The 25,126-nt window shown below is 38.9% G+C and overlaps 2 protein-coding genes across 5 annotated transcripts in view; one reads left to right on the forward strand and one right to left on the reverse strand.

Annotated features, from left to right (window-relative positions):
- USPL1 (ubiquitin specific peptidase like 1) overlaps positions 1-479 on the reverse strand; it is a 34,381-nt gene extending 33,902 nt beyond the window's left edge. The window contains exon 1 of one of the 3 annotated variants that reach the window (XM_080798092.1): positions 347-479. The gene's annotated coding sequence lies outside the window, so the exon portion shown is untranslated. The remainder of the gene's footprint in view (positions 1-346) is intronic. The other 2 variants (XM_080798091.1, XM_080798093.1) reach the window with 2 other exon arrangements.
- Positions 480-538: 59 nt separating this feature from the next.
- HMGB1 (high mobility group box 1) overlaps positions 539-25,126 on the forward strand; it is a 125,611-nt gene continuing 101,023 nt past the window's right edge. Inside the window, exon 1 of one of the 2 annotated variants that reach the window (XM_080798141.1) lies at positions 539-692. The gene's annotated coding sequence lies outside the window, so the exon portion shown is untranslated. Of the gene's footprint in view, positions 693-1,070; positions 1,219-25,126 lie in introns of those variants that run through there. The other variant, XM_080798140.1, reaches the window with a different exon arrangement.

Raw genomic sequence — 25,126 nt, forward strand, 5'->3', positions numbered from 1 at the left:
CGCACAGGACCAAGACATCTCAGGTTCAAAACCCAACCTTGAAAACCCGAGGAGGTGCAGGATTCCGTTAACCCTCTCCACCTCCGCGCTCTTTAGAAGAGCGAAAAACAAACGACTCTGGTTTCTCTTCAGCATTTACCTCTCTGAACCAAAACGAATCAGTAACTCTATCTCCACACCTCAATCACCAAGCCTCCCACCCGAGCCCAGTCCCAGCCCCCTTTCCTCTCCCAGCATAGTCCACCTTTCTGCGCGCCGACTACCCCAAAGGCAGTGTGTTTTCCCCAGCGCTGTCCGCCTTCCCGATTTCAGGAGCCAGAGGAAATTACACTCTTTTCTCCCTTACCTGCCGCGTGCACTCCCCTTGCTCGCACCGGGTCGGTCCGAACTCCTGTTCCAGACTGGGTCCACACTCCACGGTGCAACGTTCAACCCACGTTCCCCTCGGCCTGCTCCTCCCCCACCGGCCTCTCCGCTGGAAAAGCAGCTTCCGGTTTGAGTCCGCAGCAAAAGAGTTCCCCTTCCTGCTCCGCGCGGGGCCTGAAAGTGCGTCAACGTGGTGGGGAAGGAGAGAACCGCAGCACTTCCGAACGGCCTCTGCAGAGGCGTGGCTGTCCGCCCGGTGTCGCAGCCGCAGTTTCAGCAGCGGCGACGGCTAGGGGCGGGGCCGGTGGCTGCCGAGCCCGGCATCTGTGAGTGGCTGGGTTTGGGGAGGCGACGTTTCTGGAAGCTGCTGGAAAGCGCTCGAGTGGCGGAGGTGACGCCGACGGCCAGGGGGTGGGGCGTGATTAAAACTAGTGCGCGTCCGGCAGCGGAGGGATTAGGCTGAGGGAAGAGACTGGCTCGCGCAGCGTTGCGCCTTGGCCTGCGGGATCCCGGGTCGGAAGTCGACGCGGCGGGGAGTGACCTGGGTGGGTGGGTGAGGGAAGGGCTCAGTGGCCTGCAGAGGCTGAGGGTGAAATGGAGCGTGTCGGACAGAGCGTCTCTGCAGCGCTGCGGCTTCCACGACTATTGTGGGTCGCGCAAGGCCCCCGTAGTCCGCTCTCTTAAAGCCTCGGTGAGAGCCGAGCAGTCACAGAATATATGTTCACAAAGGGTCACCACACGCGGAGCTGCCCCCTCCCTGTCTCCCTAAACCCCATCTTCGAGGCCAGGGGCTTTTCTGCCAGGATTCTGGGGGTGTTTATCCTCCTTTCCTCCCTCCCAGATCTTCTAACGGTAAGGGGAGTATCCAAAGCACAGGGACTTTGCTATCCACGAGCCGTTCTAAGTAGACAGCAGCCGATTTGTCCCTGCTGCGCTCGGTTCAGCTGCCCTGCCTTGCTTTAACTTCAGAGAAAGGGGGAGTTCTCATTTAGTTGATAAGTTTACGACTCTGTTTTCTTAGGAAGGTCTTGTGGTTTAAGGGACATCGTGACCGCGTGTGCTACTTCTGAGTTGCATTCTGAATCTTGGGGCAGCATATTCTAGAAGTCCTTTTGGTAGATTGGTTCTGTGTCCTGGAGTAATATGTAGTGTCTGACCATTTCTTTTTACAGAGTAACGACCGTTGGCGTTTTGGACTGTGGGGTATTTTTAGTGGTCTCAAAGTATGTAACTATATTCTGGAATAATGCTGGTGATTTTGATGGGGCGGTATAGAGGAAACAAGTCCCATATACCAAAAAATTCCTCAGTAAAAGATTTTAGTTTTACTTAATGCATATGGCCGAGAAATCCAATAGAGAGTTTATTTTGTTTTTCTCCAGACTGAAAACCAGGCTGGTTAATTTTTTTTACTCCTTTTTGTTCTACTCGATTATTAATATACTGGCTTATTTGTTGTAAGATCTAACTAGTTAAATTTTCTCTTTTCAAATGAAATATGAAAATGCGAGAACCTAGCATTTCCACCGTGAAATAATAGCCAAACTCAGAGTTTTTCTTGTTCATCATTGCTATTTCCATTTTTTAGGATGGAATACACTATATTTTTTTGGTAATAAATGTTTACTGCATTGTTAACTGCATAAACGGAACAAAATAATTGATTCAGTTAAAATTTTAAGATTGGAAAATCAACATCACCAAACTGAACTGTATCAAGGAAACGTTGTTTTTAAAGTTGATTTACAGTTAGCACAAATTTGATTGTTTTGCCAGGAAAAAATATCTTAATAGTAACAGCAACAAAATGGGTGTGGGGCTTGTGTTGTGGAAAGAAAAGAGGATTTTAGTATATACTGTGTTTTGACTCCCGAGCTTTTCTTCCTTGTAAAAAGTAGAAAAAGTTCTGCAAGACTTTGTAAGATAAAAAGAATGATGATTATATAGGAGAGTCAATTAGAAGAGGTTGACTAGAAAGTCTCCTTTCGTTTATATTAAAGTAACAGTCCCAAGTTGAAAAAATTGAATGCATTTACGTTTTTTCTTTACCAATATATTTGGAATGCCTCTATTTACACTGGTCCCAGAAATAGGGCAAATACCTCACAGGAGAATTAAAGCAGCCTTGTCAGCAGTGTGGGACAGAAGTTTTATTTACCTGTTTTGAATTAAAAACTAACACAATCTAATCAAAAGGAGTTTTTATTAGAACAGCTACAATAGAAATATAATGTACGATTAGGATTTTCTGTCTGCCTGTCTTCTTTCCTTCCTTACCTTCCTTACCTCCCTTTCTTTCTTTCCTCTCTCCTTTCTTTCCCTTCTTTCTTCTTATAGTGTCAGGTTTTGTCCTGTCTGCTAGGTTGAATTCTGTAATCACAAGCCAAGTCTTCAGCCCAAACCTGGGATGTAAAAGCTGCCTGCTGTGATTGGTTGTTCTGATCTCATCAAAAAGATGAGAGCTAAAGTAACTAACCATATTTTTAACAGCACCTTTGCCAGTACAGTCTATATAATCTCTTGTTTAATTCCAACATTCAGGAGGCTTTACAAACCAAAACCTTTTTAAGCTTGGAGATAAAATGAATTTGGTAACAAAATATGACCTGAGCAAATGAGAAATTGTATATAATTTTTATGCCATATATTTTGCTGAAGAAATATTATGTTTGATTATGGGGTACTGCCGCTGGCCACTGGTATGGGAGGTGTTACATAATGGTTTGTGTACCTTGTAACATTTTTAAATTTCAGGAAATTATTACTTTTCTTTTCTTCTTAAGATTTATTTGTTAGAGCACAAAAGCTTACAAGCTGGGGGAGTGGCAGACAGGGGGAAAAGCAGGCTCTCCAGTGAGCAAGGAGCTTGATGCAGGGACTCCACCCTAGGGTTCTGGGATCAGGACCTGAGCTGAAGGCAGAGGATTAACCAAATGAGCCGCCCACATGTCCCAAGAAATTACTGTTTTTAAAACACATCCAGACTCTGGGTTTTGGTTAAGGAATGTGAACCTATATAAATATTTTTGGCAGTACACTTGTGCTAGGCATTTGCATATTTAGAAAATTAAAGTAAGACACTTTAGTTCTTGCCCTCAGTGAATTCAGCTGAGATAGGTTAGAAAAAATACATTTGTCATATTATAATATGTGCAGTCACATATTTGTAAGTGTAGCCACATCAAGGACACACAAGAAATTAGTAGCCTCAGGATTTGAGGTTATTTTGTACTTTAGACTCTAAACTTTAGACCGAACACGACAACCCATTATGTAGCCTAAACTTGTTTGTGTTTTCCTCCCACAAAATGAGAAAATGGTATGCATAGAGTAGATATTGGAATGTCTGATTTCTAGTCCTCTTTTGCTGTGTGATCTTACATGAGTCACATAATTTTCAAGGCCTTGGCTTATAGATCTATAAAGTGAGAAGTTTGGAATAGATAGTCAGTTTCAGTGTTCTACCTCCAGATATTTATCCTCAGAACTATGCCTACTTTTTGATTTTTCCATTAAGAACATGATCCTATTTCATCTCAAACTATTTTATTGCCCATCTAAATTTTATGTTTTCCTTTTGGATTAGGTAATACATTCATATGGTTCAAAATTCAAAAGGTAAAAAAGAATATGCAGTGAAAAGTTTTACTTCTTCTGCCCCTTAGCCACCTTGCCTAGGAAGCAACCAATGCTAACAGTTTCCTTATATATTTCTCAAAAAAACTTTCACATGTATATAAGCAAATACTACACATATTTTATTTTTTGCCTTTTTTTACATAGATGGTAGTATGCTGTTTATGTACCTTATTTTTTTTTCATTTGTCTTAGAAGTTTTGTGTCATATAAGGTGGTTCCTTATTCATTTTTATGGCAGCATAATATTCCATCATATGATGTATCACTTCATTAGTCCTCTCCTTTTGGACATTTAGATTTTTTTCCTGGTCTTTATTAAAAGCATTATACGATGAATAACTTTGTACATTTCTCATTTTCCATGTATGTGAATGTCTTTTCTGTAAACAGTGGCATAGCTCTATTGGGTTAGTGACATAATTGATAAAGCCATGTCATTTATATTTTTATGTTATTTAGTTAACAATAACAAAAAATTGATGGCTCAGGGTCTCAATACTGTATTCCTAGGTTTCCATCAACTTTGACTTATGTGCTGTCTATGCCAGAATAGTATAGCGGTATAGTGGACTCAATACCCTATTTGATTCTAAAGTTAGCATACAAAATAAATCACGTCATCTTAAGGGCTCTTTCTTTCTTTGAGCCATAGATGAAACAAGTGGATTATATGTAGAGACCTTGTCCTAAATGAACAAATAAGTGTATATGTAAGTTTATATAAATAAGTATGTAATGTTTAAACACTAATATCCTGCAGCAGAGCATGATTTTCAACACGAGGCTTATAGGAATGGAGACTAATTGAGGTAACAACATACTTACGTTTTTCAGCTCATGCTTGCTTCTGGGCATATATGCATTGACTACTGTGTAAATTGATATTTTTCTGTTAAACTTCCTTGCCAAGCACGTACAGTTGCTTTATATGAGATGCAACTTTTATGTATTCCGACTTTACCACTAAGAAAATTAAACCTAAACGTAAACAAATGACCCGAATTTGTGTAACAAAGTGGCAGATCCGGGACTAGAACCAATGTCTTCTAATTTCTAATGCAGGGCTTTTTCCAGTATAGCACATCCTCTCATAATTTCGCGTGTAGTTATAGCAGTAGATCTGAGAACACCCAGTGGTTAAATACTGCTTTCAGTCCATCTTCTCTGCCTAGGCTCTAGAGCAGCCTAGAGTTCAGAAAGCAGCAGGGTGTTTTTCTGAAGACAAAAGAACATCTATAAGCAATTATTGAAGTAATTTCACAACATGTTGATTAGCAATCAGGAAGACTCCAAATCAAAAAATTAAAGCTGATCTAGAGAAACACTCTTCTTTCCTAATTGGAACACAGTTGTCATTCGGAGATCAATTTATCAGTCATAAGGACTGGGAGGAAATTAGGATTATTTAGAAACAGTCCGACATTCCCTAGAGTTCATGCCATTTTTAAATTTAGCCAGAAAATCTGAACAGTCAGAAAAGGAGAAAAGATAGAAACAACTGCAAAAGAATGATAAATAGAAGAATGGAGAATGTACTGTCAAAACTGTATTCCCCTGAAGAAGCCTTGTAGCATATAACCACCTCCCTTGCTTTATGGCCTTAATTCTGGGGCCGTTCCCCTTTTCCTTGCAGAATTGACTCACCCTTCAAGTGTCAGCCTCAGTTTCTCTTGTCAAGCTGTCCACACTATCTGAGCAGCCCTCTACCTGCCATCCCTTCTCTTAATTCCTTAATTACCACCTTTTGTTTTCGTCATTGTGTGTGTGTGTATTGTCTGTCGTCTGTCTTAATAAGTTGTGAGCTCTCTGAGGGCAAGGACTACATCCGTGTTGTTCCCTGTTACATATACATTACCTAACACATAGGACAAATTTGTTGATCAATAAACAATCTTCATGGTTCCCAATTCATATATGGCTGACAAAACCTACTCTTAAGATGGAATGTTTTCAATAGTATATTCCCCCATGTTTTTATATTTGTTAGTTCAGCGTTTTTGGGGGGAAGATGTATATGTAATTTATATGCTCATCTTCTTACTGAGAAAAATATTCTCACCAAGCTTTTATTGAATATGCAAACCATTGTGCTAAATGCTGGCTGAATACAAAGGTGAATAATGCATAATCCTTATCCCTAAGGAAAAGTAGAAACATTTGTAAACAAATAGTTTCATACAAAGGCAAAATGAAATAAATACTAAATAGAGATGTGCAAGAAATATTCAGCAGCAACAATGAAGAAAACTGCTTAATTTTAATTACAGGAAGAGCCTCACAGAGTTGAACTTTTACTTTGGTCTTAAAGATAGAGAAATAGTTGAGGTGAATAAGGATGAATAAATGTTTAGCTTCCCTTTTTAGAAAGTCTTTAAAATAGTAATGTTTATCACAAAGAACTCTTATAAAACATTGTCATAAGGCACCTGTGTGGCTCAGTGGGTTAAAGCCTCTGCCTTTGACTCAGGGCATGATCCCAGGGTCCTGGGATCCAGCCCCACATCGGGTTCTCTGCTCCGCAGGGAGCCTCCTTCCTCCTCTCTGCCTGCCTCTCTGCCTACTTGTGATCTCTATCTGTGAAATAAATAAAGAAAATCTTTAAAAAAAAAATTGTCATAAGGCAATCTTTAAAAATTTCAGTAATAAATAAAATTACTCTCACTTTAAGCATTATACTTTTAAATTGAGACTAACTTTAAAATTAATTTGACTATTTTGACTAAGTTGGTCGTTTCCAGCTAGGTGCTAAGTCATCAGTTCAATCTAATAATTAGATTCTGATTGCTAATTGCAGTTAGTAATTGTTTAGTAAACTGATCAATTCAGACAAAACTGTTGAATGATCTTTTTTTTTTTAATTTGACAGACAGAGATCACAAGTAGGCAGAGGGGCAGGCAGAGAGAGAGGGAGAAGCAGGCTCCCTGCCGAGCAGAGAGCCTGATGCAGGGCTCCCTCCCAGGACCCTGGGATCATGACCTGAGCCGAAGGCAGAGGCTTTAACCCACTGAGCCACCCAGGCACCCCTGAATGATCTTTTTTAACTCTTTTTTTTTTTTAAGTGATTTTTAAGCCATTGTGGTCTTTAATGTGTGATTCATTGACCACACCATGAATTAAAATGTAGACTATTTTTTGATGGTCTAATTTGATTTCTACTTTACTTTACTGTTGCTTTCCCATTCTTGTGTGTTTTCCTGAGCAATAGGCTCTCTCCTCCCCTTTTCCTTAAAAAGAAATAAAAAGAAAGTCTTTAGATTCACAGACCTGATTTCAGCTTGTCCACTTACTAATCACAGTTCTGCTACTTTCAGTTTTGTCTCTTCCAACAAAACACTTAACTTCCCTGAGGCTCAATTTCATCCATATGATGAAAATATCCACTAATCCCACTGTGTCATTTAACTAGTTGTGTGACCTGAGGTAAATTATTTAATCTGTCTGATCCTCAGTTTTCCCATGTATGAAATGAAATTATCTTAAATGAGGTGATACGTAGAACAGTGCCTGATGGTTAATATGCCTTCAGCAAATGTTGGTTTCCCTCCATTATCTTCAATCTCATCCAAACCCTGCATGTCTTTGAAAATTTGCTTCAAGTTCTGTTTGCTATAATCTTTCCTTTGATAGTTCACAGCAGTCTCTTTTTTTTTTCCAAAGTCATTGCACTCACTGTGTATACCTTGGTTCTTAACTTTGTATGGATCAGCATTATATTGGGAACTTATTAAAAATGCAATTGCTAGGGGTGCCTGGGTGGCTCAGTGGGTTAAGCCTCTGCCTTCAGCTCAGGTGGTGATCTCAGGGTTCTGGGATCGAGTCCCACATGGGGCTCTCTGCTCAGTGGGGACCCTGCTTCCCCCTCCTTCTCTCTCTTTCTGCCTCTCTGCCTACTTGCGATCTCTCTCTCTCTCTGTCAAATAAATAAATAAAAAATCTTTTTTTAAAAAATGCAGTTGCTTGGGTCCTATTCCTGATTCTGTGGGTTTGGCCTCGGATCTGGGTATCTCTGATTTTGCCTTTCTCCTTCAGATTTTCTAATGCTTACTAGTGATCGTAATTTCTCACTTATTTGTTAATAATTATATGCTTCTTATAGTTTATATTTGCTAAGTAATTATTATATTACTATTTAACCTTTAGGTTGTCTTATTTTACATACCGAATATACCCTACACCTCATATGGGCACAAAATACCCATAATAGTGCTATGTACTTAGTTTAGATGTTGATAGTAATGCCCCACAATTTTTCTTGCTGAAGTATAGATCCAGTTAAGAAATAAGATGCAGAAATCACATAGATGAAGAATCATATACAAGTTTAATTACCGAAAAAGTTGTTTGGGAAATGTGGTAGAGGTTTGCATCAACAGTGAACTTCCTAGTGTTGCATTCCAGAATTAGGCTGATTTAAACCTCAGATTTCTCTGTCTACAAGAATGGAGCTTGTTCCACTATGTTTACTGTGCGATAGAGAACAGCCCGGAACAAATGGCTGTCTTCAGTTAGACAAATCCCAAATGGAAAAGGAAGAGAAAGTGGCTGAGCCTCAGAATTTTTTCTTTCAAACTTACCAAACCAGTTACTCCCTCCTGCTCTAGGGAGGAGTTAGCAAGAAGGTGGTGTGATAGGCCCTAAGGATAAAAAACACCACTTTAAGTAAGCATCATTGGTTTGATTAAAATTCTAATGCCAAAGCACTAAACAAGTCCAAGTTAGTGAAATGAAGTGGTTTAAAATCATTCATCATTTTGGGGCACCTGGCTGGCTCAGTCAGTAAAATGTGTGAATCTTAATCTTGGGGTTATGAGTTCGAACCCCATGTTGGGTGTTGAGATTACTTAAAAATAAAATCTTTGGGAAAAAAGTGATCAACCATTTTATTTTAGTCATTTATTTCACCATGTGAGGTGAACCGTTTTATTTCATTATGAACTCATAGATGAACTTTTATCATAATTTGTAAAATAATATGCTGAATGCAGGTTTTGTAAGATAGCAAAACATAAATAGCGATGTAAGTTGAGGAATTTGAAATATTTATTGAATTAAATGGTATAAAGTTCATTTGTACAAAATCATTTATGTAAAAAACATTCTGTTTTTAAGGTTTTCCAACATTGTGGAAAAGATGATTTGAAGATTGTGGCAGAAATGGTTTAAGATAAATTGACAATGCCTAAATGTTCTTTAGAATTCTAGTCATAAACATTGTTGGCTAAGTTTGCATTTTAAGTTCCTTAAAGAACATCCATTAAGTTGTTTAAAGAATTTATGTGTGAACGACCAGTTATAGAAGCCCAAGTACAAGTATAATCAAATCTTTCATCTATATTTAAGCTGTTTACTACGTAGAGGCGTGTATGGAGCATACTAGCACAAGACCCAGTGCACTCATTTGGCTCTTGTAATTTCCAGTCATGTAGGCATATTTGATAGCAGCTTTCACCCTCGGTTATTATTTTGCTTGGCAGGAAAGAAATTTCAGAGAATTCATTTTATTTTCCAAATGTAGTTTGTGGTGCTTAATCAATAAAATGTTTGGTTTGGGTACTGATTAGCTTTAGGATGAGATCTCCCATGATTCTTACAGTAAATGAGAAGTGGTAGTATATTTTCTCTGACTATGGAATGTATAAACCCTGAATGTTGTTCAGTTAAGTCCTCAGAGCTTAGAAGTGGCAGTTAAATGAAAAAAAAAAAAACCTAGAATAAATTGACAATTTTCTGAAAATGAAAGGGCAGAGAGATACAGGAGAGTTGGGAAGTGTTAATTTTAGGATATTGTATCGGGAATAATGAATATATTTACTACTTTCAGAAAGTCTCTTCCAAGACAGAAGAACAAGTTAAGTGGCTTCACCAGGATCCATTCTGTAAGACAGGTCTTTTCAAAAACTCATTAAGAGACACCAAAGAACCATGATAACCAAATGTAGTGCATAGACTTTTATTAAATGCTGGTTTGAGAAAAACTGCTGCAAAATATGTTTGGGGGGAATTTTAATATGCCTGGCTATAGAATATGTTGGTGAGTGTATTTTTTACTTAGGTACTTGTGTTAATGGTTGTTTTGGTTATGTAGGAGAATTGCCCTTCTTCTTCTTCTTTTTTTTAGGAGCTGTATCTGAAGAGTATTTAGAAGCATTCAGAGGGGGTGTGTGTGTGTATACATATGTACAAATAGGAAAAACAACATGTGTTAATGTGTGTAGTGTTAAATGTTGAATCTCTGGTAGATATACTGGGCAGGGTGTTGCCATAGTTTGGTTTTCTGGATGTTTGAACATGTATTATAAGAAGTTGGGAGGAAAAAATCTTCTTCCAGATATTAATTCTGTTTTCTTATTCAGCTTTACAAAGGCCCCAAGGGAGTGTATCATTTTGTAGACTATTGTCTCTACCTTCTTCTGTTTACTCTTTGGCATCCAGGCCAGTCAAGCTTTCGTTCCTGCCTCCCCACCAGCACTGTTCATTTCCCCATCAGCATTGACATCCAGGTTGCCAGATCTCATGGTCATTTCTCAGTCCTCATTTTCCTTTTCCCTCTCAGCAGCGTTTGACACAGTTGTTGATTCTCTCTTACTCTTGGTACTCTTCAAGTCTTCTCCTTTGCCTTTTTAGTATTTTGTGCTTGTACCCCTCCTCTTTAAGTGTTGGAATGGCTCAGAATTCATTCTCAGTTTTCATTCACTCCCTAACTAATCTTATCTTGTCCTGTAGCTATTAGTACTATATAGATGCCAAGACTTCCGAGTTTATATCTGCAGCCCCAACTTCTCCCCAGAACTTCAGGCTTACATATCAGTCTGCCTATCACATATATCCACTTGATGCCAACTAAATAGACAAATTCAAATTTACTATGTCTAGAACCATGGCTGAGTCTCATCAGTCACGTCTGCTCACTCCAAAACAAAACAGAGCACCTGTTCCCTACCTACGACTCCCACATTCTTCCTCATCTCAGTACTAGGCACTTCATTCTCCTAACTGGTCAGGTGAGAAAGCTTAGTGTCATCTCTGACTCCTTTTTTCCCCTCACACTATATATTTAATCCTGTAGCACATAACTCTCAGCTCTACTTTTAAAAAATATCTAGAACTAAGTACTTCTTCAACTCACCACTACCATCTTAATCCAAGCCACCATTCTACAACACATTACAGCAGAGTTTCTCAACTCCGCACTTTTGGCATTTGGGGCCAGGAGTTCTTTGAGGGGATGAGCTGTCCTATGCATTGTGGGATGCTTAGCAGTGTCCCTAGCAATTACCGACTGGATGCAAATAGCAACTGCTTCTCCCATAGTTTTGATAACCAAAAATGTCAACAGACATCACTAAAATGTCCCCTGGGGGCCAAATTGCCTCCAGTTGAGGACCATTGGATGATAGCAGTAACTTCCTGTTCTCTCTACTTCCTTGCATCCCCACAATTTATTCTCCATCTAGCAACCAGTGTATCATGTAAACGTATCAGTAAGATCATGTCATTCCTTTGCTCAAAATATTCCAGTGGCTTCCCATCTCATTAGGCACAATGAGATTCCTTCCCTAAACACACACACATACACACACACACACCCCTATTGAAAAGGTTATTCCTGTTGTTCAAAGCTTTTTCTCTTTATGCAAATTGGAAAGGACACCCCTTTTACTAGGTAGATGGAGCCACTTACCCTACTTTATTTTTATCTACTGCAACATTTATCAGTTTATATCTTATATTTATTGAATGATTGTAAAATTAGAAGTATAAGTGTAATAACATATACAAAGTCTAGAGTTTTAATAATAGGTACGATTGTAATGATGTGCTAAGATACGTGCTGAAATTTCAAGAAAGTCTTAGCACCTGACCTAGCTCAGAGATTCTTAAAAGATCTTTCAGAAGAAATGATGCCTAAATAGGATGTAGTCTGATAATACAGAAGGAGAGTAATGTATTTAATAGTAGAGGGAGAAGAGAAAGAGGGGAGCAAATGATTAGTTCAGTTTTGAAATGACTCCAGGGTCCCTCCATGAGATTATTCCATCATGTAGTTAAGAGATATGAATCTTGATCTCAAGAGATACATCTGGGCTAGAGATACATCTGGGCTGGAGATACAGGCTTGGGAATAATCGTTAGATAGGCAGAATGTTTACATGTCATAATTGGAAGGATAGGCTGAAATGTAGTCTGGTAACCTACAGAAATTCCTTAATCATATGCCACAGGGGAAAATGTAGGGGAGAAAAGGTAAGAGATTGCTGATACTTCTCTAAGACAAGGGAAACAAATGAGATAGGGTCAGTTGGTCATACTTTAGAACTTTTTCCTTTACTTCAGTCTGGTTTAAACTGAATAATTGTTCTTCCTCAGGGTTTATCAAAGTGTTGATTACATCAGACAAACAGAGCCTGCTGGTTATGACTAGTCATAGGTACCAAGACTCTTAATTTTTATGCCTTAGAAAAATCAGTTTTCCAAACATGGAAATTTGGGGGTGGAAAATCTTTAAAGTGTGGATAGTGAAGTGTTCTCTTCATATCATTCTTATACTTTTAACTTGGGGTAGAAAACGAGCATGTTTTAGTCTAAATGATAGCCATCTATTATACAGCAAACTACTCCAGAATCTGGTGGCTTTAAAAAATGATTATTTCTCATAATTCTGTAGGTCACTATAAAGTTCTTCTGCTGGTCTCACCTGGGTCCACTCATGTAGATGCAGTCAGTTGGCAGGTTGGCCTGGGACTCAATGGTCTAGGGATGGCTGCACTGACATGTCTGAGGCCAAAGTGCTCCCTATCAGCTGGGCATCTCTCTCTCTCTGCAAGCAGGGTCTCCTCATTCATAACTTCCCTTGGGTTTTATAAGATGGCATCGGAAATATTCCAAGAGGGCAAAACCAGAAGCCTACAAGGCTTCTTAATACCTAGTCTCAGAAGTTGCATAAGATCAGCTCTGTTGCATCCTACCATGATTATGTAAGCAGATTCTCATTTAAACCTCACAACAGTGCTACAGAAAGTAGGTACTGTTACTATCCTCATTTTTAAAGTGAGGAAACTAAAGCTCAGCACTAGTAGTTTGACCACAGGCACCAAATGGGCAAGCCGTAGAACCAAACATTGTTTCAGTCTCTCCTTACCAATCAGCAAACTTTGTGATGTTGATTTATCTGAGCCTGACTCCTCATCTGTAAAATGGGAGTAATGCTACTATACAGAATTATTTTCAGGATTGAATGATTTGCTTTCTGAAGTACCTAGCAGAAGCCGTTCAAGATGGTATTATAGGAAAATCCAAAAGGCTTTTCCTCCCACAGACACACCAAATCTACAGCTACATATGGAACAGTTGCCTTTGGAAATGACCTGAAAATTAACTGAACGGTTCCTCTGCAACAGTACCTGTAAAAAGACCACATAGAGACTGGTGGAAGAGGCAGAGGTGTGGTCTCACTAAAAACCCCAATCCCAATGTAGCAGGTCACAATTGGGAGAGATCTCACATGGCCACTAGACTGAGGTCGCCCTCTTACACCTCCTTTTCTTCCTCCTTGACAAACACAAATGACCAGGGTGTGCCCGGCCCTTGTGAAGATGCTTATATGTGCAGAATTGGGATGATCATTTTGTTCATGGCTGGATTGGGACCCTCAAGCCCCTGGATGACGAGATGAGTCCTTTGATGAGATGGGGAGGAATATCACTAAGAAAAAGGAAGGAAAGAAGGAAAGAAAGGAAGAAGAAAAAAAGAAAGAAAAGAAGGAAGAAAGGAAGGAAAGAAGGAGGGAGAAAGGAAGGACCATCATCCCTGAGTTTGGGAGAAGCTGACCCTTTGGCTGCCTGCCCACCCAGGATGGCTCCCTGGCGACACCTAGCACGTTCTTCTGTGTTGACAGTGGAGTGAGGTGAACCAAAGGGCAGTTTCCTAGGACTGTCATCGCCCAAAAGGACCAAGCCTCATGCCTGCATGGAGATTCTTCTTGTAGCCCCTAATCCAGTCTTCCTGCCTGCCGGGGAGGTTTGGAGAGGGTTCTGGAGAAGTGACCCCCAGTTAATTCTGTACTCAGTCTGACCTGCCCACTACGGACAAGAGGGACTCCTGGAATTCGGAGAAACTCTGACCATACCCCTCCCTCCACCCCATGACTGCCTTAGACCTTCAACAGACCCTGCCCTGGAGAAATATGATTTGAACCACATGTGTAATTTAAAATTTTCCTGTACCACCTGAAAACAGTATAATAAAATGGATGAGATTTTGAAAACAAACAAACAAATGTTAAAGGAACTTCTTTAAGCTGAAAAGAAAGGACACTAAGAGAATCTTATAAAAGCAAAAATCTCCCTGGCAAAGGTAAAAACATACAGTAATAGTAGTGGATTAATTACTTAAAACCTAGTATGAAGGTTAGAAGACAAAAGTAATAAAAGTAACTAAAATTATAATAGTTTAGGAATACACAAAGTTAGAAGATACAAAATGTATCAAATAAAACATTGGCAGGGAAATAAAAATGTAGAGTTTTAGGGTGTGTTCAGACTTAACTTGCTTATCCACTCAGACTGTTAGATATAATATGTATATGTTAAAGGTAAACCTCATGGTAACCATAGAACAGAAACATGTAAGTTACACAAAAGATAATGAGAAAAGAATCTACATATAATGCTACAAACTCATCATAAGGGGAGACAGCAAGAGAATAATAAAGCAACAGAGAGAAACTACAAAACAGCCAGAAAAGAATTAACAAAATGGCAATAAATAAATACCTATCAATAATTATATGTAAATGGACTAAATTCTCCAGTCAAAAGACACAGAGTATCCGAATGGATAAGAAAAACAAAGACCCACCTACATGCTTCCTATAAGAGACTTCAGGTGTAAGGTTGCACACACAGACTGAAAAGAAAAAGATGGAAAAGATGTTTAATGCAAATGGAAATCAGAAGAAAGCTGGGCTAGTTATATTTCTTTTAGACAAAGAAAAGCTATCTTTTGATATCTTTTCAAAAAATAAAACTGACAGACTTTCAGACTAAGAAAAAAGAGGGCTCAAATCAGAAGTGAAAAGGGAAAAGTTAACAGCTAATACCAAAGAAATGAAAAGGACCATAAGGGACTACTATGAATGATTATATGCCAACACATTGGATGACCTAGAAGAAATGGGCAAATTCCTAGAGGCATAAAATCTTCCAAGACTGAATAATGAAGAAACGGAAAATCTGAATAGATCAGTTAACTAGCAAGAAGATTGAAACAGTAATCAAAAACCTCCCAACAAGTGAAAGTCCAGGACAGACAGCTTCACTGGTGAATTCAACCAAACATTCAAAGAAGATTTAATATCTATCCCCCTCAAATGCTTTAAAAAAAAATTGAAAAAGAGGGGACACTTACAAACTCATTTTACAGGGTTAGCATTACCTTAATACCAAAACCAGAAAAGACACCACAAAAAAAGAAAATTAAAGGCCAGTAACCCTGATGAACATAAATGCAAAAATCCTTAACCAGGTATTGGCAAACCAAACTCAACATGCACTAAAAGGATCGTATAGCATATAGCATAATCAAGTGGAATTTATTCCAGTGATGCAAGGATGGTTGAACATCTGCAAATCAGTCAACATGCTACACCACATTAACAAAATGAAGAGTAAAAATCATCTCATCACCTCAATAGATGCAGAAAAAGCACTTGACAAAATTTAACACCCATTTAGGATAAAAACTCCCAACAAACTTGAGTATAGAGGTGACATACCTCAAAGTAATAAAGACCGTATGATCAATTAGTTTATGACAGAGGAGCCAAAGATATACAGTGGGGAAGGGAGAGTCACTTCAATAAATGATGCTGGGAAAACTGAACAATCATATGTAAAAGAATGAAAGTAGTGTGCTGTCTTACATCATAAATAATAATTAACTCAAAATGGATGACAGACTTAAATGTAAGACATGAAATGTAAGACTTAAGTATTAAGACTATAAAACTAGAAGAAAACATTAGATGGTAAGCTCCTTGACATCAGTCTTGACACTGATTTTTTTTGGATTTGATTTCCAAAGGCAAAGGCAACAAAAGCAAAAATAAATAATGGGACATCAAACTAAAAAGCTTCTGCACAGCAAAGGAAACCATCAACAAAATGAAAAGGCAACCTACTGAATGGGAAAAAGATATTTGCAAATCACATATCCAGTAAGGGGTTAATATCCAAAATACGTAAAGAGCTCCTCCGACTCAATAGCAGAAAACAAGCAATCCAATTAAAAAGTGGGCAGAGAATTTGAAGAGATGTTTTCCAAAGAAGACATGCAGGTGACCAACAGGCACCTGAAAAGGTGCTCATTACAGAAATGCAAATCAAAACCACAGTGCATATCACGTCACACCTGTGACTAATGACTGTTATCAAAAAGATGAAATAAAGAGTGTTGTTGAGGATGTGGAGAAATAGGAACCCATGTGCACTGTTGGTGGGCATGTAAATTGGTGCAACCAGGGGCACCTGGGTAACTCAGTTGGTTAAGCGACTGCCTTCGGCTCAGGTCATGATCCTGGAGTCCTGGGATCGAGTCCCATATCAGGATCCCTGCTTGGCAGGGAGTCTGCTTCTCCCTCTGACCCTTCCCCTTCTCATGCTCTCTCTCTGTCACTCTCATTCTCTCTCTCTCAAATAAATAAGTAAAATCTTAAAAAAAAAAAAAAAAAAAATTGGTGCAACCACTATGGAAAACAGTATGGAGGTTCCTCAAAGAATTAAAGATAGAACTACCATATGATCCACTTCTGGGTACACTTCTGGGTATTTATTAAGTACACTTCTGGGTATTTATCTGAAGGAAATGAAAACAGTAATTTGAAAAGATAAATGCATCCCTATGCTTATTGCAGCATTTTTTACAGTAGCGAAGATACAGAAACAAGTGTCAGACACACACGCACACACAATGGGATACTGCTTGGTCGTAAAAAGAAGGAAATCTTGCCATTTGTGACAATGTGGATGGACCTTGAGGAAATTAAGCAAAATCAGGGAAAGACAAATACTGTATGACTTCACTTAAATATGGGATCTAAAACATAACAAAACAATAATCATAGATACAGAGAACAGATTGTAGGTTGCCAGAGAGGATGGGTTTTGGGAAATGGGCAAAATGGGTATGAAGGGGATCACTTCCAGTTATAAGAAGTGCAAACTTCACTTGCAAGTAGGGTAGGTCATGGGAGGTAATGTACAGCATTGTGACTATTATCAATAATATTGTATTTTATATTTGAAAATTGCTAAAAGAAATCTCAAAAGTTTTGCAAGAAAAAAATTTTGTTATGTTGTATGGTAACAGATGGTAACTAAACTTATTGTGGTGATCATTTCCCAGTGTATGCAAATACCAAATCATTATTTTGTACACCTGAAAGTAATAAGTGTTGTATTGCCAATTGTGCCTCAATTTAAAAAATAATGAAAATAAGCACTTAGTAGAGTGCGTGATTCAGAGCAGGTACTCAAAAATGTTAATTTCACCGCCTTTCTCATACTCTTCCCAGATTTCCTTATTAGGAAATGTTTTTATATATCTTATTTGTTATCTTTAAAAAAAATTTCAATGACCCAGACTAGAATTATTATTATTATTAAAGGAGACCATCATTAACATTCTAATAGTAGGTCAATAATAAATTCCCTCTGATGGAAATTAGTTATAAGAAAGTCTTAGCTGTTCTACCTTAAGGTGTTAATGGCTGATGATCACTTAATATATCACTCTTCCAGACATTATTTACATTTTCAGAGGTACTACAGTACCAATGAATGGATAGAATAAAACAATTTTAGGGGTTTTTTGTTGTTGTTTTTTAAAGATTTTATTTATTTATTTGACAGACAGAGATCACAGGTAGGCAGAGACGCAGGCAGAGAGCGGGGAGGAAGCAGGCCTCCCATTGAGCAGAGAGCCCGATGCGGGGCTCGATCCCAGGACCCTGAGATCATGACCTGAGCCGAAGGCAGAGGCTTTAACCCCCTGAGCCACCCAGGCGCCCCCAATTTTAGGTTTTCTGACAAGCCAGTGAGGAGACTTAAGAGGAGGAAAGAGAGATCTCTCAGTAGTGCTCTTTGTGGTCTCCCAACCTCCATGGGCCAGCTCTGGCAATTGATCAAGTCAGTCACATATACAATTCATAGATTTGGGTTTGTATGGAGAAGAGGGAGAGATTCCTTTTAATGAATTCAGATAGCCATGCGATATTATTTCACTTGCCTATGTGACATTTAGGTAAACACAGATGCAATCACTACACTATAAATGCCAACTACAGTGCTGACAGATTAAGGTTTGGTCCTGTTATGGGCTGAAATGTGTCCCCTCCCAAATTTCATGCATTGGAGCTTTAATTCCCCATACCTCAGAATGTGACTATATTTAGAGATAAGGTTTTTAAAAAGGGTGATTAAGTTAAAATTAAATCTTTAGGTTGAGCCCTAATCCATTATGATGTGTTTTTTTTTTTTTTTAAAGATTTTATTTATTTATTTGACAGACAGAGATCACAAGTAGGCAGAGAGGCAGGCAGAGAGAGAGGGAGAAGCAGGCCCCCCGCTGAGCAGAGAGCCCGACGCGGGGCTCGATCCCAGGACCCTGAGATCATGACCCGAGCCGAAGGCAGAGGCCTTAACCCACTGAGCCACCCAGGTGCCCCCATTATGATGTGTTTTTATGAGGAAACGAATTAGGACACAAACCTGCACACATGCAGAGGGAAGACTGCATGAGAATACTGTAAGAAAGTGCCCATCTACAAACCAAGGAGAAAGACCTCAGAAGAAACCAAACCTGCTGACACCTTGATCTTGGACTTTACCCTTCAGAAATAAATTTCTGGGGTTGACTGGCTGGCTTGGTGGGGAATGCAGCTCATCTTGGGGTCATGAGTTTGAGCCCCATGTTGGGTGTAGAGAGTACTTAAAATCTTTAAAAATAATAGCAATAAATTTCAGTTATATAAGCCACTCAGTCTGTGGTATTTTGTAACAGCAGCCCATGCAAACTAATACAGGGGCCAGGCTATTTTCCACCCTTACACATGGCATTTAATAGTTGGAGTTCTTTCAAAACCAAAACTTCTTGTTATAGAAACAGAAACCAGGAATGGATTATAGGAACCTTTTCTTACAAAGTAGCCAAATTATGATCTAGCATTTGAAAAAGAACAGATTTGAAGGGTCTTACCCTTTATCCTACCACCGTGGCTATAACTTCTTCCTTCTATTTCTTTACCCTTTCACCCTACCCTACATCGCCCTATCCAACACACTTACATACTAGGTAGCTGGCTCTTTTGCCTTCTAGTCCTTATATTTCCAGATATATTCTCTTAACAAGCTTTAGTTATTTTCTAAATAACAAGAAAATTACTCATATTGTTTTTCTGCCTTTACTCTCTAGAATAAACACTGGAGTAGCCCAGTTGAAGAAGGAGAGAGACTTAACATTTATGGAGCACCTGCTTTATGCTAGGTACAGTGTTATTCACTTTACATAAACCATCCACTTCGGTGAGAGAACAGCAATGGCCCAGTTTAGAAAAGGAGAAGGAAAAGCAACAGTAATAGACTTGTGACATCACTTTGGAACTTTGAGTCTCTGTCCATTGCCCTAGTTTCTATATACTTAGCTCTGCCATTATCAGATCCACAATAACTGATGGTTCTGAAAAGTACCTTAACTATTGAAATCTCTAAATGTAAATCCTTTTGTGAGATATAAAAGCTGCATATCCTTGTGGTATCTTTGGGGAATGGCCCTGGAAATAGCATGGGAGTACTAGTGCTTCTGAGAGTATGTTGCTGACAGTCATAAGTAATTTTCATGTGCATGCCCCTTTCTTAATGGAGAGTAACAGGAGGAAAAATGCTATGATAGTTATAATAGTTATAATAGTCAAGAAAGGGCAGTTAGCTCTAAGGACATTGGAAGCATGCTTGGTTTTGTGTAAAATGTCTTCCACTTAGTTGTTAAAAAAATTTTGAAATGGTTTCCTTGGGCTTGGGATTCTGAAGAAAAGGAGCCTAAGGGTAAAGAAGCTTAGTAGCCCTATACATATCAGGGTTCAGCAAACTATGACCTTTGGGTTCAGTTTGGACCGAGACCTGTTTTTTAATGTCCCTTGGCCTAACAATGAATTTTACATTTTTAAAGAGTTGTTTAAAAATAAGAATATGATGAGGACTTTATGTGGCCCACAAAGCCAAAAATATTTACTATCTGTCTCTGCAGAAAGTTTGTCATCCCTTGCATATCATTATAGAGGATCTGTTTTGTGTTTTCTGTTGAAAGACTGGTGGTATGTTGTAAAGAGTTGAATATGAGAATTTTTTCTGAACACTTGTAGTATTTCACAGAATTATTCAATTTTAGACCCTATAGGAAGTTGAGAAATCATCTTTCATGTATTAGTTTACAAGACTGCTATAACAAAGTGCCACAAAACTGAGTGGCTTAAAGAACATAAATATAGAGCTCCTTGGTGGCCAGTTATTAAGCGTCTGCGTTCAGCTCAGGTCATGATCCCAGGGTCCTGGTATTGAGCCCCACGTTGACTCCCTGTTCAGTAGGAAGCCTGCTTCTCCCTCTCCCCTTCCCCGTGCTCGTGTTCCCTCTCTCGCTATGTCTCTCTCTGTGAAATAAATAAATAAAAATCTTAAACAAAAATAAAAAAAAGAAATACATCGTCCCACAGTTCTGGAGGCTCATGTCCAAAATCAGTGTGTCAGTATGGATGGTTCATTGTGAAGGCCATGAGGTTCCATGTCTCTTCCTAGCTTCTGGTGACTTGCTAGCAGACTTTGGTGTTCCTTGGCTTGTAGACATATCACCCTGATCTCTGTCTTCATGTTCACATGGTACTCTCCTTCTATTTCTGTCTCTTATGTCCAAATTTCCCCCCTTTTGCATGGATACAATCATATTGGTGTAGTGCCCACCTTAGTGATCTCATCTTAACTTTATGATCTGCTGAAACCCCATTTCCATATAGGGTCACATTCACAGGTACTGGGGCTTAGGACCTCAGCATCTTTTTTGGAGAACACAAATCAAGCCACAACATTTTGTCAGCCTTTGTTCAGATAAGAACACCAAAACCGAGAAAGTGCAAAGAAGTCATTCAGGTCCTATAGCTATCTAGGAGCAGAACTAGTATTAAAATGTAGATCCTCGGGGTGCCTGGGTGGCTCAGTGGGTTAAGCCTCTGCCTTTGGCTCAGGTCATGATCTCAGGGTCCTGGGATCGAGCCCCACATCGGGCTCTCTGCTCAGCGGGGAGCCTGCTCCCCCCCGCCCCACCTGCCTCTCTGCCTGCTTGTGATCTCTGTCTGTCAAATAAATAAATAAATAAATCTTTAAAAAAAAAAAAAAGTACATCCTCTGACTGGTCCACTATTTGTTCACCTACATGCTTTAAACCATAATACACAATTGATAATAGAATAATGAGGTTCAAATCGAGTGTAGTACTTGCTTGTACTAGTTGCATTATTCCAGTCATCTTTGATGTGCCTTCCAATAATCACAGAAAAATAATAAATTATAGATGGATTAGAATTAATCCATCATTTCCATTACAGAAATAAACACATCATGTACTAATTTTAGGTTAAAATCAACTTTGTATAATGCTTAGTGAAATAAGTCAGTCAAAGAAAGACAAATGCCATATGATTGCATTCATGTGGAATTTAAGAAAACAAATGAACAAGGAAAAAAAGAGACAAACCAGAAAACAGACTCTTGACTATAGAGAGCAAACAGATGGTTGCCAGAGGGGAGGGTAGATGAGGGGATGGGTGAGATAAGTGGAGGGGATTAAGAATGTACTTACTATGATGAGGGCTGAGTAATGTATGGAATTACTGAAGTTATACATTGTATACCTGAAACTGAAGTAACACTGTATGTTAACTATACTGGAATTAATTTTTTTTTAAATCTTTGTATATTTAGTTCAGAAAGAACTTACTGAAGGTCTTTTGTTACTAGAGAATAAGCATAGACATACAGTATAGTAGTAGTTGTTGAAAACTTGTAGAGAGTGTGCATTGGTTTAGAGAGCTGTGATTTGCCTGTTTCAATAGCATTTATGGGAAGGTGGCTCATTCAGAGGTTCTAGTCACAACTCTGCTACAGGTCCTAAGATTCAAGACTCATTTTTTGCCTGTGACAAATCACGTTAAGCCTTAATTCCAGTTTCTTTAAAAGAAGGGATAAGGTTTTCAAAAGTGCCTTGTATGTCTAGGATTCCAAGATTCTAATTCTGTGAATGTGATGAGACTCTCTTGCATTTGGGGTATCAGTTGGTTAGGGACAATACAGTTAATTTTGTACTAAAGAGTACATGGTAAATCTCTATATAGATTAAGACTTACCTAGCCAATCTGGAGTAGCATGTATGAGCATTAATTGTTGGGCCCCAGTATTTGATTATAAAAACTTCATGAAGTTCTCTTTGGATACATTCCAGTGTATGTTAGATTACAAGTGGGAGGAATATTGCTGGACTGTTGTATTTTCCATTACAGTTATGGGCCAGATTCCTGAGTGAAGAACTAACTTTAAAGGCTATACCCAGGGGTGCCTGTGTGTCTCAGTCCATTAAGTGTCTGACTCTTAGTTTTAGCTCAGGTCGTGATCTCATGCGTTGTGAGATCAAGCCCCTCATGGTGCTCCGTGCTCAGCGGGGAGTCTGTTTGAAGGTTCTTCCCTCTGCTCCTACCCCCTGTGTGTGTGTGTGTGCATGCATGCCCCCCCACACACACTGTCTCTAAAATAAATATATAAATTCTTAAAAAAATAAATAAAAGGTTATAGCCCAGAGATAACCTAGTATGTCTTAACATTGGCATCCCAAGGAACAGAGTTTGATTGCCCCTCCTTTGCACTCTTGGTATTACTTACCTCTCCTACAACCTTTTGTGGGAGTCACCCTCCAAGATGGCCCCTGGTTATTCCTTTCCTTGAGAGGTCCCCTCCCGTACCAAATAGGACTTACCTATACTAGTGGGATACTGTGGAAATAACAGTGTGTGACTTCTGAGGCTAGGTCATAAAAGATATTTTAGCTCTTGAATCACTCACTCTATGGAACTCAGCTGCCATGTCATAAGGACACAAGCAGCCCTGTGGAGAGGTCCAAGTGTTGAGGAACTAAGCCCTCTGAACAAGCAGCACTCTCTTTGCCTGGCCACCTGGGAAGTGACTCGTGCAGCCCTTGTCAAACACTCAAAGGACCGCAGCCCAGCCAACATGTTGTCTGCTACTGAGCCATATTTAGAGCTAAGCCCTCCTGGATTCTTGGCTGCAGAAACAATAAATGGTTGTTGTTGTAAGCTACTAAGTTTGGGGCATATATGTTTTGCAAAAATAGGTAACAATACTACTTAGTTAATTTTTCTCCTATTTTCAGATCACTGTTTATATCTTTATCTACTGAAGGGCAGAGTTCATGTCTTAACTCACTTTTGTATGCCCTAACTGAGGTTATTAGAGGGCTCCAGAAGTATTTAATTCAATGTGATTGACTTATATAAAGTCTAGAACACCTGGGTTGTACCAATGGCTTTTGCCAGAAAGATGTAAATTATCTTTACTATTTTATTTGGAAGTAAATGTATTTTAAATAGGTTTCCTTAAAAAGAAGTTGGAACGTTTAAAAGATGCAAGTGAAACCAAAATAGTTATTTATATGGGACTTAATATTTTAACAATTATCTAAACAAACAGAGGGAAAAAACTCAGAACCAGGAAGAGCTGTTAAAGTTGGTCTGCTTAAAACATTTCCTGAGAAAAAGAAGGTCTTTTTTTCAGTTCAAATATGGATAAGTTGAAAAAAACATGAAGAACACCTGTATACCTTCTACCTAGGTTCACCTATTAAGATCTTGCCTCATTAGGTTTATCATTTATGTTCCTGTGTCCTCTTGCTCTCAGTGATGTGTTTGTAGATGTGTATGTGTATATACATGTATAGGTATGTGTGCATGTATATGTATGTGTATATCTACATACACAATATTTTTTCTAAATCATTTCAGAGTAGCTCACGTATATCATAGCCCTATGTCCCTAAATTCTTAACGTGTTTTAGTTCCTAAGAATTACAGTTAACAAACTTGGATTAAATTGAACAGTGATACTTTACTGTTTGTAATCCAATTATCAGTTGATCCATTAATGTCCTTTTTGCCATTTTCCCCCTTCCCAGTACAGGACCAAGTATGGGGTTATGCATTTAGAGTATCTTTGGTCTCCTTTAAACTGTAATCTTTCCATAGGCTTCATCTTTTATGGCACTGGCATTTTGGAAGAACACATGTTCCCACCACACACACTTTTTTGGTTGAGTGTTCCTCATTTGGGGCTTATTTGGAAGGATTCAGTATTTTCTTAAATATTCTAAAATGAGAAAACAGTATTCCATTCCAAGGATCAATTTAAAGAAAAATTTAGGTCACGCTTAGTTTGAAAGAATTATTGGAAATTGAAATGGAAACCCAAAATCTGTTGTAGAATCAACTTCTTAGAAAATGTTTAGAATAAGAGCATTTTCAGTCTTTCATGTTACTGTAAGTAGTATTTATTGGCCCCAAAACTGGATTTTTAAAAGTAAAGAAATGTCTTGGCATTGGGATGACCTTAAGTAGTTTTGCTTAGCTTCATGATGAGCTTAGCTACCCCCAAAAGCCCATGATATCTTTCTATGGAAACAAAGGATTTTCTTCGAGCTGTAGCTGTATTTTCAATGGACCTGTGAAGTTCTTACCATCTCTCAGTGACTGGAGTGGATTGTAGGGATACAAAGAAGAATGTGACATAGATTTCCTATGCCACACTGTATGTTAAAAGACCACCAGAGAGGCTAGTATGCCAGAGAGGACAGGAGCCTGCTCCTGGGGATAGTCTTTAACTGTGCTGGGTGCTCCTTTCTGCCCAGGAGGAATCCCTCTTGCTCTTACAACAGTCACATCCATTTCAAGAAAAACCTAAGCTTGCTGCTGCGTGGCATTTTTAACCTATTCCAGTGCTTTGAAAATAACTAAGTCAC

This window comes from Martes martes (genome assembly GCF_963455335.1).
Source record: "Martes martes genome assembly, chromosome: 3".
Lineage (NCBI taxonomy): Eukaryota > Metazoa > Chordata > Mammalia > Carnivora > Mustelidae > Martes > Martes martes.